The 14,262-nt window shown below is 40.1% G+C and overlaps 1 protein-coding gene across 8 annotated transcripts in view; it reads left to right on the top strand.

The window, feature by feature from the left end:
* DLC1 (DLC1 Rho GTPase activating protein) overlaps positions 1–14,262 on the top strand; it is a 360,572-nt gene that overhangs the window by 295,610 nt on the left and 50,700 nt on the right. The window lies entirely within an intron of this gene.

The raw sequence follows: 14,262 nt of genomic DNA, 5'->3' as shown, positions 1-14,262 counted from the left end.
AGGAATAATTGAGCCTGAGGGGCAAGTTTTTACAGTTCTCATTCTCTGTCAGTGCTCCTTGGTTATGACTCTGATAACATGAAAGGTGAGATGAATTTTAAAAGTAAACACTCATTGCAATTTTTTTTTTTCCATTTAAAAAATGGTTGTTAAAAATCAACGCTCGGAGCCCTGGCCGGTGTGATTGAATTGGTCGGAGCATTGTCCCCTGCCCTGAAGGGTCACAGATGAGAGTCCACTCAGGTTTCAGGTTCGATCCCCAGTCGGGGCACATACAGAAGGCAGCTGATTAATGTCTCTCACATTGATGTTTCTGTCTTCCTCTCCCTTCCTCTCTCTCTAAAATCTTTTTTTTAAATAAAAAATAGATGCACATAATAAAAGAATTCATAGAGCTCCCCAACCCAGCCTATTGTCCTGTCTTCCCTAGACTTCTCTTAAGCTGCCTAAAAGGGTTGGGGATATATTTCCACACACATCCATACATGTATAAATCCCAGACCACAAAAAGACATTCAGGTGGTGCTGGTTTTATGAGCAACACTACACACTTCAGAGACAAATGGCTGATTTAATACTGGCCCAGCGCCGACAGATCTTGGGAAAAGCCTATTATGTCCTCTGGAAGGGCTCTATAAACAAGCGTTGTGGTTACCAGCAGAATGGAGTCTCCGTGTCAGAGTCTGGGAGGAATTCACTTAGGCAAGTCTCCCCAAACCAAGTGCAAACAAGAGGCCCCGTGGCCCCGGGGATGGTTATTGGGGCCTTTTGTCTCACGGTCACCTGTTTTATCCCCCGTCAGCCGAGACCTCGTGTTGTTTAGGTCTCATTCCTTCCCTTGTACAGATGTTCCTCCAGCTGGTAGTGTGGCTGGCCAAGTACATAGGATCTCTTTGCCCTTCTGAAGATGGAGGGGAATGTAATCAACCGTTAAAGAGAGCTCAAGAAATTACTGCTGTCCATGCTTGTCTGGGGAGAGTAACGGTGGGGGGCGGGGGGGATGTTGGGGGGGGGGGGAATGTGTAGAGCTAGGAAGAAGGACCTAGGTCAAATTGTGTAGAATGAGATGAATAGAGAGGAAAAAAAAATATTAAGATCTAATGACTTGACAATGAGAAGGGCATTGACTCAATAAAGGACAAGGGACAAAGAGAAGTTGGCTTGGATAGTTTGTCACTAAGAAAAGAGACTGTTGTCCCAAGAAAAATTCGCTGAAGCCGTATGACCTTTCCTAACCCACATTGGAGGTAAAGCAGAGTCACTTGTACCACATTCTACTCATTGAAGGTCGCAAAGATATAAAAGACAAACACACACACACACACACACACACACACAATTACATCATTTGGTAGGTGAAGAAAGGAAGGTGAAAGAAGAAAAAAGATCAGAAGAAAATACAACAAAATACCTTGCTCAGTTATTGAATGAGGTTATATTTAAGAGCACTGCAAATGTAGAGTAGTATAATATAGTAGTCAGTCTACATAATGACTCGGATGTAGAAGGTTGTAGTGCAAGAAAAGAAGACAGCCACCCACATGTTATCATCTTGTATTAGTTTGCTATTTTTTTCCAAAGTGTTTGTGTCATTGAGAGGAAACGCTTGGGTCCAAAGTGTTCTGTCAGTACCACTTTGGGATGGTGGTTGAGTATTTTTTAATAATCACAGTAGGTTTTTTGGAAGGGAGGGTAAATGTAGAAGAGAGATTAAGTGTATGAAAAGTGGAAAAGTGTGAAAAGTGTGAGAGAAATCTCACCAATAGTGATAGAAACACCCCATTTTGAAAATCCAGTGGGAGGATTAAAATCAAAATATATTATTTGCAAATTAGTGCAGTAACACAGCAGGGGAGCGGGGAGAGAGGAGGAAAAGGAAGACTTTATATTTAAAATGGTCATTTTTGTGAAGAGTCTCAAAATTCTGCCAAACCAAACTTTATGGTCTGATTTCCTTGGGCAAGAGTAGGGACCACATCACATACCTCGTGAGGCCTCAGTGATGGTAGAGGAGAGAGAAAAGCCTAATGTGTGGATTTCTGAGAAATGGGGCTCTGGTACAAGTTAGGAAACAGGAGAAGCTGGCCTTCGAGGGGAAAGAGTTCAACCACAGCGGGTATAGCCCAGGGATATGCTCAGTGGCCTGCAGTTTGATTGGTGTGAATCATGGTGTCTACAAGTGGATGCTATTTCCTTACCACCATTTTTTTTTTTATTTTTTTTTACCAATTTTGAATGTGCTTAGAGGCCTACTAAAAGAAGTGAATGTGAGTATTAATTCAACACTACACTAAGACCTAAAGATAGCTGAAGAAACCTGAGGGAACCGTGGGTCTGACCCTTCCTTTTACATTTGAGGAAAGGTGAGACCTGAAATAGTGCTCCTTGCTGGGACTGGTTTGGCTCAGTGGATAGAGCATCGGCCTGTGGACTGAAAGGTCCCGGGTTCGATTTTGGTCAAGGGCATGTACCTTGGTTGCGGGCATATACCCAGTGGGGGGTGTGCAAGAGGCAGCTCTCATCGATGTTTCTGGCTCTCTGTCCCTCTCAATTCCTCTCTGTGTAAAATCAATAAAATATATTTAAAAATAAATAAATAAATGAAATAGTGCTCCTTGCCCACACGGTTAGACACTAAAGCCTTGGTCATGATCATCATTGCAGACATCCAGATTCTAGTTCTTTGTATGTTTTTTTTTTTTAATTTGTCAATTGCAGTTGACATTCAATATTATTTTATATTAGCTTAAGGTGTATAGCACAATGGTTCAACATTTATATAATTTATAAAGTGTCCTCCCCAATAAGTCTAATACCCACCTAGCACCATATGTAGTTACTAGGGGCCCAGTGCATGAATTCGTGCACCTTGAAAGGAACTGTGGGCCACGAGGCTTCAGTGGGCACAGGGGTGGGTCTCAGCCCATCCCACCCAGCCCCTCGTGCCTTGGCCCCCGGTCCCTTGTCTACTGGCAACCCCACTCCTGCTGCTGCCGCTCCCACATGCAGGTGTCCATCGCACAGGCCCTGCTTGCACCCGCCGACGGCCCAGAGCAATCGGGGCCGATGCGGGAGTGAGCGGGGCCAGCACCATCAGCCCCTACAAGTGGCAGCTGCTTCCCTAGTCACTCTCAAGAGCAGGGGAGGTGGAGAAGCCCTCAAGGGCGATCGGGGCAGCAGCAGGTACGAGTGGTGATTCTGACACCAGCAGTGGGTGCAAGCTCTGGGCGCAAAACCAAGGTGCATGGGAGCAAAGACTTTTCAATAACAACCAGAGGTTCACCTGGTGAGCTGATGATAATGACCAGCACCCTGCTTTGGTCTGGTGCCCCTGCTCGCCTGCTCCACCATCCACTATAGCAAATGCCCGCCGTTTTCCACTCTCTGCCACCTGATGCCGATACCCACCAGTGACCCGTTGTTCGATTGTTCCACCATTTGGTCTATTTGCATGTTAGGGTTTAATATATATAGATTACAAAATTACTGACTGCCTTCCCTATGCTATACTTTACATACCTGTAACTATTTTTGTAACTGACCATTTGCACTTCTTAATCTCTTCATCTTTTTCACCCAGTCATCCAACCCCCTTCCACCTGACAATCATAAGTAGGTTTTTTATACCTATGAGTCTGTTTCTGTTTTGTTTGTTCATTTGTGTGTGTTTTTAGATTCCACATATAAGTGAAATCATATGATATTTGTCATTCTCTATCTGATTTATTTCATTAGCATAATACCCTTATTATGCTAATATCCAACATTAGCATTCATGTTGCTGCAGATGGTGAGATCTCATTTTTCATGCTGAGTAATATATGTATCCACTTATCAGTTAACTAGAAGCCCAGTGCACTACATTCATGCACTCAGAGGTGGGCACTCAGCCCAGCCTGCGGTCTCTCACAGTCCGGGACCTCTCAGGGGATGTCTGCCTGCTGGTTTAGGCCCACTCTCAGTGGGCCTAACGTCCTTAGTGCTGCCACAGAGGCAGGAGAGGCTCCCACCACTGCCGCAGAGCTCTCCAGCTGTGAGCCCAACTTTTGGCTAAGCGGTGCTCCCCCTATGGGAGCACTCTGACCACCAGGGGGCAGCTCCTGCGTTGAGCATCTGCCCCCTGGTGGTTAGTGCACTGGTCATTCTGCTGTTTGGTCAATTTGCATATTAAGGTTTTATTATATAGGATGGACATTTAGATTGCTTTCATATCTTGGCTATTGTAAGTCATGCTTCATTGAACATAAGAGTACATATATCTTTCTGATTTAGTGTTTTGGATTTCTTCAAATAAACACCAAGAAGTGGAATTGCTGGGTCATAATGTAGTTTTATTTTTAATATTTTGAGGAACCTCCATACTGTTTTCCATAGATGCTGCACTAATTTGTAATCCCACCAACAATACACAAAGGATTGCATTTTCTCCTGTCTTCACCAACACTTGCTGTTTGCTGATTTATTGATGTAGCCATTCTGACAGGTGTGAGGTAACATCTCTTGTGGTTTTAATTTGCATTTTTCTGATGATAAGTGATATTGAGCATCTTTTCACATGTCTATTGGCCATCTATATATCCTCTTTGGAAAACTGTCTACTCAGTCCCATTTTTAATTGGATTACTTGGGATATGAGTTAAGTTATAGAAGTTCTTTATTAATTTTGGATATTAACCCTGTATCAGATATATCATTGATGAGTAGGTCATCTACTCGTTTTGTTGATGGTTTCCTTTGCTGTGCAAAAACATTTTAATTTATGTAGTCTCATTTGTTTATTTGTGTGTGTGTGTGTGTGTGTGTGTTGTGTGTGTGTGCCTTGCCAAGGAAATATATCAGGAAAAATTATTATTAACAGCAATGTCAGAGAATTTACTGCCTCTGTTTTTTTCTAGGAGTTTTATGATAAGCTTCAAATTCTTTCTTCCTCAGTTATTAGTGTGAAATCAAGCAAATTATATAACCTCTCTGAGTTGAATTCCTTATCTGTAATAATAATATTAACCTCTAAGTTATATTATATCTTAAATTAAAAGTCCTTAATTAAATGCTCCAGCATTCTTGTTTCACCATGTAAGTCATATCCATTTTTATTTACAAATAATAAAATATATATTATACTTATAGATAATAATATGTAATTTGTGTAGTATATATTATATATAATTTTTTAAATAAGTCAAGGAACAAGAGAAATTATGTGAGCAACTCAAGGCCACTGATAGTGTATGTGACCAAGTCAGAAACATGATTTATACCAGATCTCTTTCCTCTACATACGCATGGGCCTAAGGACTCTTACCGACTTATTTTTTAAATTCAGACCCTGAGAACTCACCAGTTAGGAAATTGAATGTTGTTGTTTTTTTTAAATGTTACCTTTTATATTTTGTTTTGTCAGTCCATCAAAAAGATGACAATAATCGGTACAAAACAGTTGTTTGTTCAACAATAGACTGTTTGTATAGGAGAGATTCAATCTAGACTGTTCTCTCCTGATAAATCTTCAAACATCAGTCTTTCCCAATTCACGACTCTTATTAGCCGGTCCACTTTTTAAAATGCATAATTTGAAGAAGATAAAAAATGCATTATTTGTTGCCTTTCTGGTCCCTCAAATACAGCTTAATTTGACTGCATTCATACGAGATAACTGGCTGAGTTAGTAATGCATGAAAAGCCAAGCATGACGAGACACTGCAACTCCATCCTCCTGTTGACTATTAAAGTAAGTTAATGACCTGGAGCTGCGGAGGGGTTTCCAGAAATAACACTATAAAGGCCAACTTGCTGCAGTTAGCAGCTAAGAAAAAGGACTGTTTATTATTTTTCAGGCGATTGCCCAAACCCATGCTGTAGTATTTTCATTTAAGAAACCAATCTCCTGTGAAGAAACAGCAACAGATTGCAAATGAACGTGAGGCACCGCCTTAAAAACAATCTTACAAATGATTTCACGCAGCTTTTCAAAGCTATTAGATAGAGAATTCTCTTGGAGCAGGTGCTTTAGAACTGCTAGATATTGATGTAAAAGTCAGAGTTTAGAAGGAATTACATAAATGGTTCTTTTTTTTTTCTTTTTTTTTTTAACAGGCTGGTAGAAAACAGTAGTTTTTGCCCACATGGTGAAGGCTAACAATGACTCTTTTGGCATCGTAGTTACTTCCAAAAACTAGGTGGCCCAGGATTTATTTGTTAGTAGATCTATGCACACACACACACACACACACACACACACACACACATTGCATGTATGGAAAATCTGAATGCTTCTCAGAAAGTCAGGAATCCTAGGACTCCAGTGTACACACTGACCCTGCTGGCCTTTTTGTAAGGGACCTTTAGGGAGGCCTCCTTCTACGCATGGCATCTGTTTATGATGCTAGGGAGGTAGAAAACCCAAATAAAACAGCTAAAGTATTTATCTGAGTAAATAGTGAAACCTATGTTTAAAAAAGTAGCCCAACCAGCATGGCTCAGTGCTTGAGCGTCTACCTATGAACCAGGAGGTCACAGTTCAATTCGCAGTCAGGGCACATGCTCTGGTGGTGGGCTAGATCTCCAGTGAGGGGGCATGCAGGAGGCAGCCGATGGATGATTCTCTCTCATCATGGATGTTTCTATCTCCCTCTCCCTCTCCCTTCCTCCCTGAAAACATTAAAAATATGTTTAAATAAATAAGTAAGTAAATAAAGCAAAAGTCCAGCTTGTTGAATGACCTTGTATTGTAAATTGATTTTGTGGCTTAGCATTTCTGCCTTCAAAACATGTAGGGATAACTACTTAAGTAAACTCCTAGTTAATAATTGAAAAGAACAAATAGGTAAGGCCTTTGGATTTTCTTTGAATCTTGTTGGGGTGGGTTTTATATATATATATATATATATATCATAAATAAACAAGCTTAAAAGGCGGATGACAAACTTGGAAAGATGTTTTTATAATAAATGACAAATGGTTAATATCCCTAAATGTACAAATAATATTTAGAAATCACTAAGAAACAACAGAATGTTTCATCAAAAAAGGACTATGTGATTAAATGGGCAACCTTAAAAATAAAATATGACTGGTTTATAAATATGAATATATTCAACTATTATAACAAAAAGACCTGGCATAAAAGGACAAATACTGTATGATTCTACTTAAACGAGGTTCTTAGAATACTAAAGCTCCTAGAGACAGGCATAGAACAATGGCTGGCGGGGGAGGAAAGTGGGGAATTACTATTAAATGGTTATAGAGCTTCAGTTGGGGAAGATGAAAAAGCTCTGGAGATGGATGGTGGTGACAGTTGTACAACGTTGCGAATATACTTAATACCTCTGAACTGTACACTTAAAAATTACTAAAATCATAAATTTTATGTTATGCATATTTTACTACAATAAAAAAAAAATCAGCCCTGAACCGGTTTGGCTCAGTGGATAGAGCGTCGGTCTGCGGACTGGAAGGTCCTGGGTTCAATTCCAGTCAAGGGCATGTACTTTGGTTGCGGGCACAAACCTGGTGGGGGCTGTGCAGGAGGCAGCTGGTCGATGTTTCTCTCTCATTGATGTTTCTAGCTCTCTATCCCTCTTCCTTCCTCTCTGTAAAAAATCAATAATATATATATATATATATATATATATATATATATATATATATATTTTTTTTTTTTTTTAAATCAGCCAGTTTAGTATTCAAACAAATGTAGACTCAAATAATAATGAGATACTTTTGCTTTTTTAATTAGTTAATAGAAATGGCAATTATTGTAATGTTAACAGTTCTTAACATGAAGAGAAATAGATACACCCAGTTGCTGGTGAAAATATAAGGTAACTGCAAACTTTGTGGATGAGAGTTTAGAAATATATATCGCATGTCCTAATACCCTTTGACCGCTTTATTCAAACTAAGGAATGTGCCTACGAAAATTACCATTTTTGCTTTTTCAAAATTTATTATGCAAGAATATTCAATAAATAGGGGTATATGCATAGATGGAATAAGAAACAACTATAAAAAGTGACATTCTTTAGATTATTAAGTGAAATAAAATATTACAAAATAATATGCACTGTGACCTCAATTTTGTAGAGGTATGTGTACTTAAATACCTGACCAGAACGATAGACATGAAAATAAATCTGTAGTTGTTTCTCGTAGTGCAAGTATGAGAAGGTTTAATTCTTTTCTTTATACATTTTTGTAGTTTCTTAACTTTTTAACAATGAACATTTTATCTTTATAAAATTTAGATAATTAGGAAGCAAAAATATTAAATATTGCTAGTACTTATAAAATAATATTGGCCATCCTCAGCTTTCAATGAATCTACAAGCTCAAAAGGCAACTCTTAAGTCAAGGATAATGTCAGCATAAACAAAGAATCGAAGCATGCCGTTAACATTGGCTAATTCAGTGGGACAGTCGCCCAGATTCTTTCATGGAGTAAAAAATAATCGCAATTTTGACTTTTCACTTGGCCTGATTTTTGTGTTGTCAGAGGTCACCGGAGAGAGAGCCAGCACTGGTGAAGGTCAGATGGAGGTGGGGGCACAGGGGCACTGTCTGCCCGCCAACACTTTTGGGTTCACTTCTCTGCCATTTGGATTGGAGAGGCCTTGCACTAACCAGCTACCCGCACTGTTAAATGCAATAGGAGATGCTGCGGTGAACATTGTCTTTCTCTCAGGGAAGCATGCCCATTGGTTGAATAAACCAGTAGAATTGAGAATTCAGTGTGTTCAGACCTCCCACAGGACTTTCACAGAACTGGATCTGTTCCGACTTTCCAGCTAATAACTTTCTCCCCCGAACCATCTCTTCAAGTTCATTGTTTTGAGTCATTTACTGAACTTTTTTTATTGAGGTATAATTGACATATAACATTACATTAGTTTTAGATGTAAAACTAATGATTCTATAGATGTATATATTAGGGAATGATCACCACGTAAAATCTTGTTAACATCCATCACCATACACTGTTACAATTTTTCTTTTCTCGTGATAATCACTTTTAAGGTCTGCTCTCTTAGCAATTTTCAAATATATAATACGGTATTACTTCATTAATTATAGTCACTCGCCCCCACGACTGAATTATCATGTTCATTTTTGTTTCACCAGCACAAGGGTTAAAAGATATTTGTTAAATGATAACAGTACTAAGCCAGCCCTGACCCGTGTGACTCAAGCACATGCCCAGGGCTCAGTCCCCAGTAGGGGGCGTGCAGGAGGTGGCCAAGAGATGTTTTTCTCTCACATAGATGTTTCTCTTTCTCTCTCCCTCTCCTTCACTGTCTCTCTAAAACCAAAAAAAAACAAACAAACAAAAAACAACAAGCCCTAGCTGGCTTGGCTCAGTGGATAGAGCATAGACCTGTGGACTGAAGGGATCCAGGTTCAATTCCAGTCAAGAGTGCATGCTCAACCAATCAGTGATTCTCTCTCATCATTGATGTTTCTATCTCTCTCCCTCTCCTTTCCTCTCTGAAGTCAATAAAAGTACATTTTAAAATAAATAAAAATAAATAAGTACTATGCCAGGCTGGTTCATATTTGGGGCTTAAGCAATTATCCAAAAAGTAGATTTATATTATATTTATGTAGGAATAAGGGACCCCCCCCTTTAAAAAAAAATATTACTACTAGACTAAGTAAGCCTTCCCATTTTTAAACTTAAATTGTTCAAAAATGTTGTCCAAAAGATCTACTGAAAAAGAGAGCTACTTTGATAGCATTTTAAAGGGGTGAACTTATTTCACTGCCTAAGGCTCTCTTGTTCTCCCCTTTCCTCATCCCACACTCCCAGAATTTGAGTTTTAAATGTGTTTGAAAAGACTAGATACCAGGATAGATGGTGAGGGAAGAACCCCAGACTTGGGTCACTGAAGCTTAAATATAAATAAATATTTTAAAAACAACCATTAAATTTTGAATGTAAGTACTTCTGTTAAATTAATACTGTTTAAAAATTATTTTCAAAACTCTCTTTTATTTGTCCTAGTTCCTTTGAGCATGCCAAATAAAATGATTTTACGCACTAATTTCACAACGCTGTGTTGAACACAAATTATATTACGACACTTTCCAAGCTCAGGAATCTTTCAGTTCCTGTGGGAGAGAAATAATTTTTCCAAAGAGATTGCTTGGCTCATATCACTAGAGCAGAGGTTTACATTCATTGCCCCACAGCTAAATGAAGCCCAAAGTTGAAATTACTTGGAATGGGTTTAGATTTTTTTTTTTTTAATTTGTTGCCAGCTTGGCCCTAGCCGGATAGCTCTGTTATTTAGAGGGTCTTCCCATACACCAGGGTTTCAGGTTCCATCCCCGATCAGGGCACATATACAAATGAACCAATGAACTAATGAATGCATAAACAAGTGGAACAACACTTCAATGTTTCTCTCTCCCCCTCTCTCTTTCTCTAAAAATCAATTTTTAAAAACAGATTTGTTGCCAGCATCTAAAAATTGGAAGAGTTTATATAAAAATATAGAAATCTAGGGGCTCTTGAAAAACCTTTAAACCCCAAGCAGTGGGGTTGCTGTGTTAACATTTGCCAACAGGCCAGTGGGCCTGAGTGGCACTCCCTCTTGGAGGGTCCCGGCCTCCTTGGTCCTCACCTGCCTGGCTTGCTTTCCTAACCAGCATTACCTGCCTGAGTGCCTATAGTCACATTTTTGCTGTTTTCTTTCTTTTTTACACTATAAAATGCAAAGGGCTGTCCTTAGTCACTCAGCCTTCCATCATGCAGGTGTTGGCCATGTGATGACTCAAGCCTTGGTAATATGATGTTGAATGTGAAAACATCCAGTTAGACAGGGTATGGATATTATTTTTTATTATTATTATTGATTATGGTATCACATAATTGTCCTCATCCCCCCATTCCCATCCCAAATCCCTCCCCACATATGCCCCTACCCGCCCCTATTGTCCATGACCACTGGTTAGGCTTATATGCATGCATATAAGTCCTTTGGTTGATCTCTCTCCCTTACCCCTCACCTCCCCTACCTTCCCTCTGAGGTTTGACAGTCTGATGGATGCTTCCCTGTCTCCTGTCTCCAGGTCTGTTTTTGTTCATCCGTTTATGTTATTCATTATTTCCACCTCGATATTCTTGTGGACAGATTCCATGCAGCTGATGCCCAAAGAGAGAAGAGCATGGAAACGAGCAAACAGCATAGGGCCTCATATCAAACCTCTTTTCTTTCTTTTTTCTCATCTGCCATTAAGAACAAATTGACAACAATGGTGTACTTTCTTTCTTTCTTTGCTTTTTAAAAATATATATTTTATTGATTTTTTACAGAGAGGAAGGGAGAGGGATAGAGAGCCAGAAACATCAATGAGAGAGAATCATCGATCAGCTGCCTCTTGCACATCCCCACTGGGGATGTGCCCACAACCAAGGTACATGCCCTTGACCGAAATCGAACCCGGGACCTTTCAGTCCACAGGCAGACGCTCTATCCACTGAGCCAAACCAGTTTTGGCTACTTTCTTTTTTTTAATTCCCATGTGTTGAAGGGGTTTCAGAGGGCCATAGACTGCTGGGTGGGGAATGGGCTACATTAATACCTGCCTCTTCAGAGGCCAGGCTTTCCATACCCGAATCTTATTACAGATCAGCTAACACACCCCGTCCAATGTCACCTGCCCGTGACAGACAAACAAAGCCTCGGCTGGTGAGTTGGAGGTTAAATGAAGAGGAAGGTCTGAGCACTACCAGGAACCCTCTTTCATCGGGTTAGGCACCACTGTTTGTTGACGCTCTTAATGACTTTTCCAATCCTTCCTTCCCTCACTTCATCCAGGCTCCTCAGATTCAGAAAGGTTAAAGTCAAGGTCTTATTTTGTTTCAGTCTTCTCCTATATAATTATTTAAATAGAGATGGCATGTTTTGCTTATGTGCCCACCTAGTACTATATAATGGCTAACGTTATCAAGAGCCTACTGTGAGCTAAGCACTTGCATTCGTCATCTGATTCAATCCTCATTAAGAACTCCTTGCAATATGTGCTGTTTCAACTTCCTTTTCAAAGATAAACTGAAGTTTCAGAGGCTAAATAATGTGTTCATCGCACAGCCAGGAAGTCCTTTCAACCACTATTCCACAGGTGTAGCAGCCTTCAGAATGTAGCATGTCCATTTCTATCGGGAGTAAGAATGAAAGCTATGAAGATTGGGGTTTGGCCCAGGACACAGGCACTGACAGGAAACCAAAGAATGGTTAGAAGTGAAAGCGAAATGCCAACCAATACATCACCAAGGGAAATGTCTTTGGAGTTATTAGTCTTTTTAGATGATGAACAATTTCCATAATACAAATCTCCAAAGAGATGTAATGAAATGAGAGAAGATCCAGAGATCTTACACAAGGAAAAAGGAATGTGGCTTGAACAAGAAGGCATGAGTACTTAGTGGGATGGGTATATTGCGATGGCACAGACTCTTAGAAACCTAATTAAAGTAGACGACACCTTCTCCCGGTTAATAATAAACATTAAGAACTTCTTCTGAGAATTAATATGCTTTGGAGGAGATGCTTAGAGTATATTTTTAAGGCTTGGATTTCTAATAAGTAAAGGAAATGAGCATATTTGGAAGGTGTATTCCTAATTTCCAAGTCTGAAGTACACACTGCAGCCTAAAGGATCTTGTCTGAATGTAGATTTGATCATTGGAGACCTTCCTCCATTAAAATAGTTTTTTAAGAAATCCTTAACACAGTTATGCAGGAAATCAAAAGTCCTTGCCTTTGCCCTTTCTTATCCAGGATCCCTTGGAATCACACGCCCCCTTCAGCAATTGTAAGCACTTTGACAGCTCCCCCGGCACCCAAACTTCAATGGGCAGCTCCCTCTTCTGTTGTCTTGGAACAGGCCCTCACCCCTCTTTTTCACGTGCCCCTTTTTGCCTCCTCACTAGGCTGTAAACTCTGAGTAGGCAGAGGTGGGCCTGCTCTCGCTTACCTTTGTGTCCTTGGGAATTCACATCTGTCTGGAGGAAAGAAAGCTTCCTATTGCTTCTATACTCCATTTGATTGATTACATGTTAACTTCTTTCCATTTGGCTACACTTCATCTGGTTGGGCTCCTATCAAGGTCATCCTGTTTACAGCTGTGTCTGCAAAATATTGTCCTACATTTGAACTTTTATCAAGAATAGTATTCAGTAAGAACAGCCCAGACTTCGAGACCCTTGTCCTACCCAGCAGTTGTAGGTAGGTGAAAGCCCTGGACATATTGCTGACTAGAGAAGCTCCGTGCCTTCCGGAAATGCCCTCTTCAGAGCCTCATTCCGGTTTGGGTAAGTTAGGGTGAAAGTAGTGGAGGTAGCCAAAACCGGTTTGGCTCTGCGGTAGAGCATCGGTCTGCGGACTGTAAGGTCCCAGGTTCGATTCCGGTCAAGGGCATGTACATTGGTTGCGGGCACATCCCCAGTAGGGGGTGTGCAAGAGGCAGCTGGTCGATGTTTCTCTCTCATCGACATTTCTAGCTCTCTATCCTTCTCCCTTCCTCTCTGTAAGAAAAATCAATAAAATATATATTTTTTTAAAAAGTAGTGGAGGTAGCAGATTTTTATTGTTTTTGAAACACATGTGAAAAGAATTTTGTGTAAGTACACTAAGACCTAAATATTGAAATCAATACATTTTAAACTAAGAGAGACTAAATTCTCCCACTTGCATTTACCCCAATTCAAAAGTAGACTCTGCCCCCAGCTCTCCTAACCTCTCCCCTGCTTTATAGAGTGCCACCTAAGACACTACACGTAGCTCATGTATTCATCTTGTTCATTGTGCATCTTCCCCACCAGGAAGTAAACTCCAGGAGGGATGGGGTGTTTGTCCTTTATGCTCACGGCTCTATCTTCGCAGCCTAGAACAGTGTTGGGCACATATAAATGCTCTCAATATGTTTGTTGAATTAATGGGTTTAGGTTACTAGTAGTTTTCTTTGCCCAGAGGTAATAGGCAGTAAGTATCAATTAGCCCCAAAGTAAATTTTCATGGAACTGGCTTGGATTCTTTTAAATTTCTTATATTGTTTTCATTTATGAGCTTTAAAAATATTAGACTTACTAGTATTTCAGGGGCCCTCGAATTACAGTGCCTCAGAATCAACAGAGCACTTGAAGAAATGCATATTATCATTTATTATCAAAGATTATAACTCTGCCCAGCTGGTGTGGCTCAGTGGTTGAGCCTCCATCCATGAGCCAGGAGTTCAGGGTTTGAATTCTGGTTAGGGCAC

This window comes from Pipistrellus kuhlii, unplaced genomic scaffold (assembly GCF_014108245.1).
Source record: "Pipistrellus kuhlii isolate mPipKuh1 unplaced genomic scaffold, mPipKuh1.p scaffold_m20_p_3, whole genome shotgun sequence".
NCBI lineage: Eukaryota > Metazoa > Chordata > Mammalia > Chiroptera > Vespertilionidae > Pipistrellus > Pipistrellus kuhlii.
The sequence above is the reverse complement of the archived record's forward strand: the minus strand, read 5'-3'. Positions and strand labels throughout refer to the sequence as shown.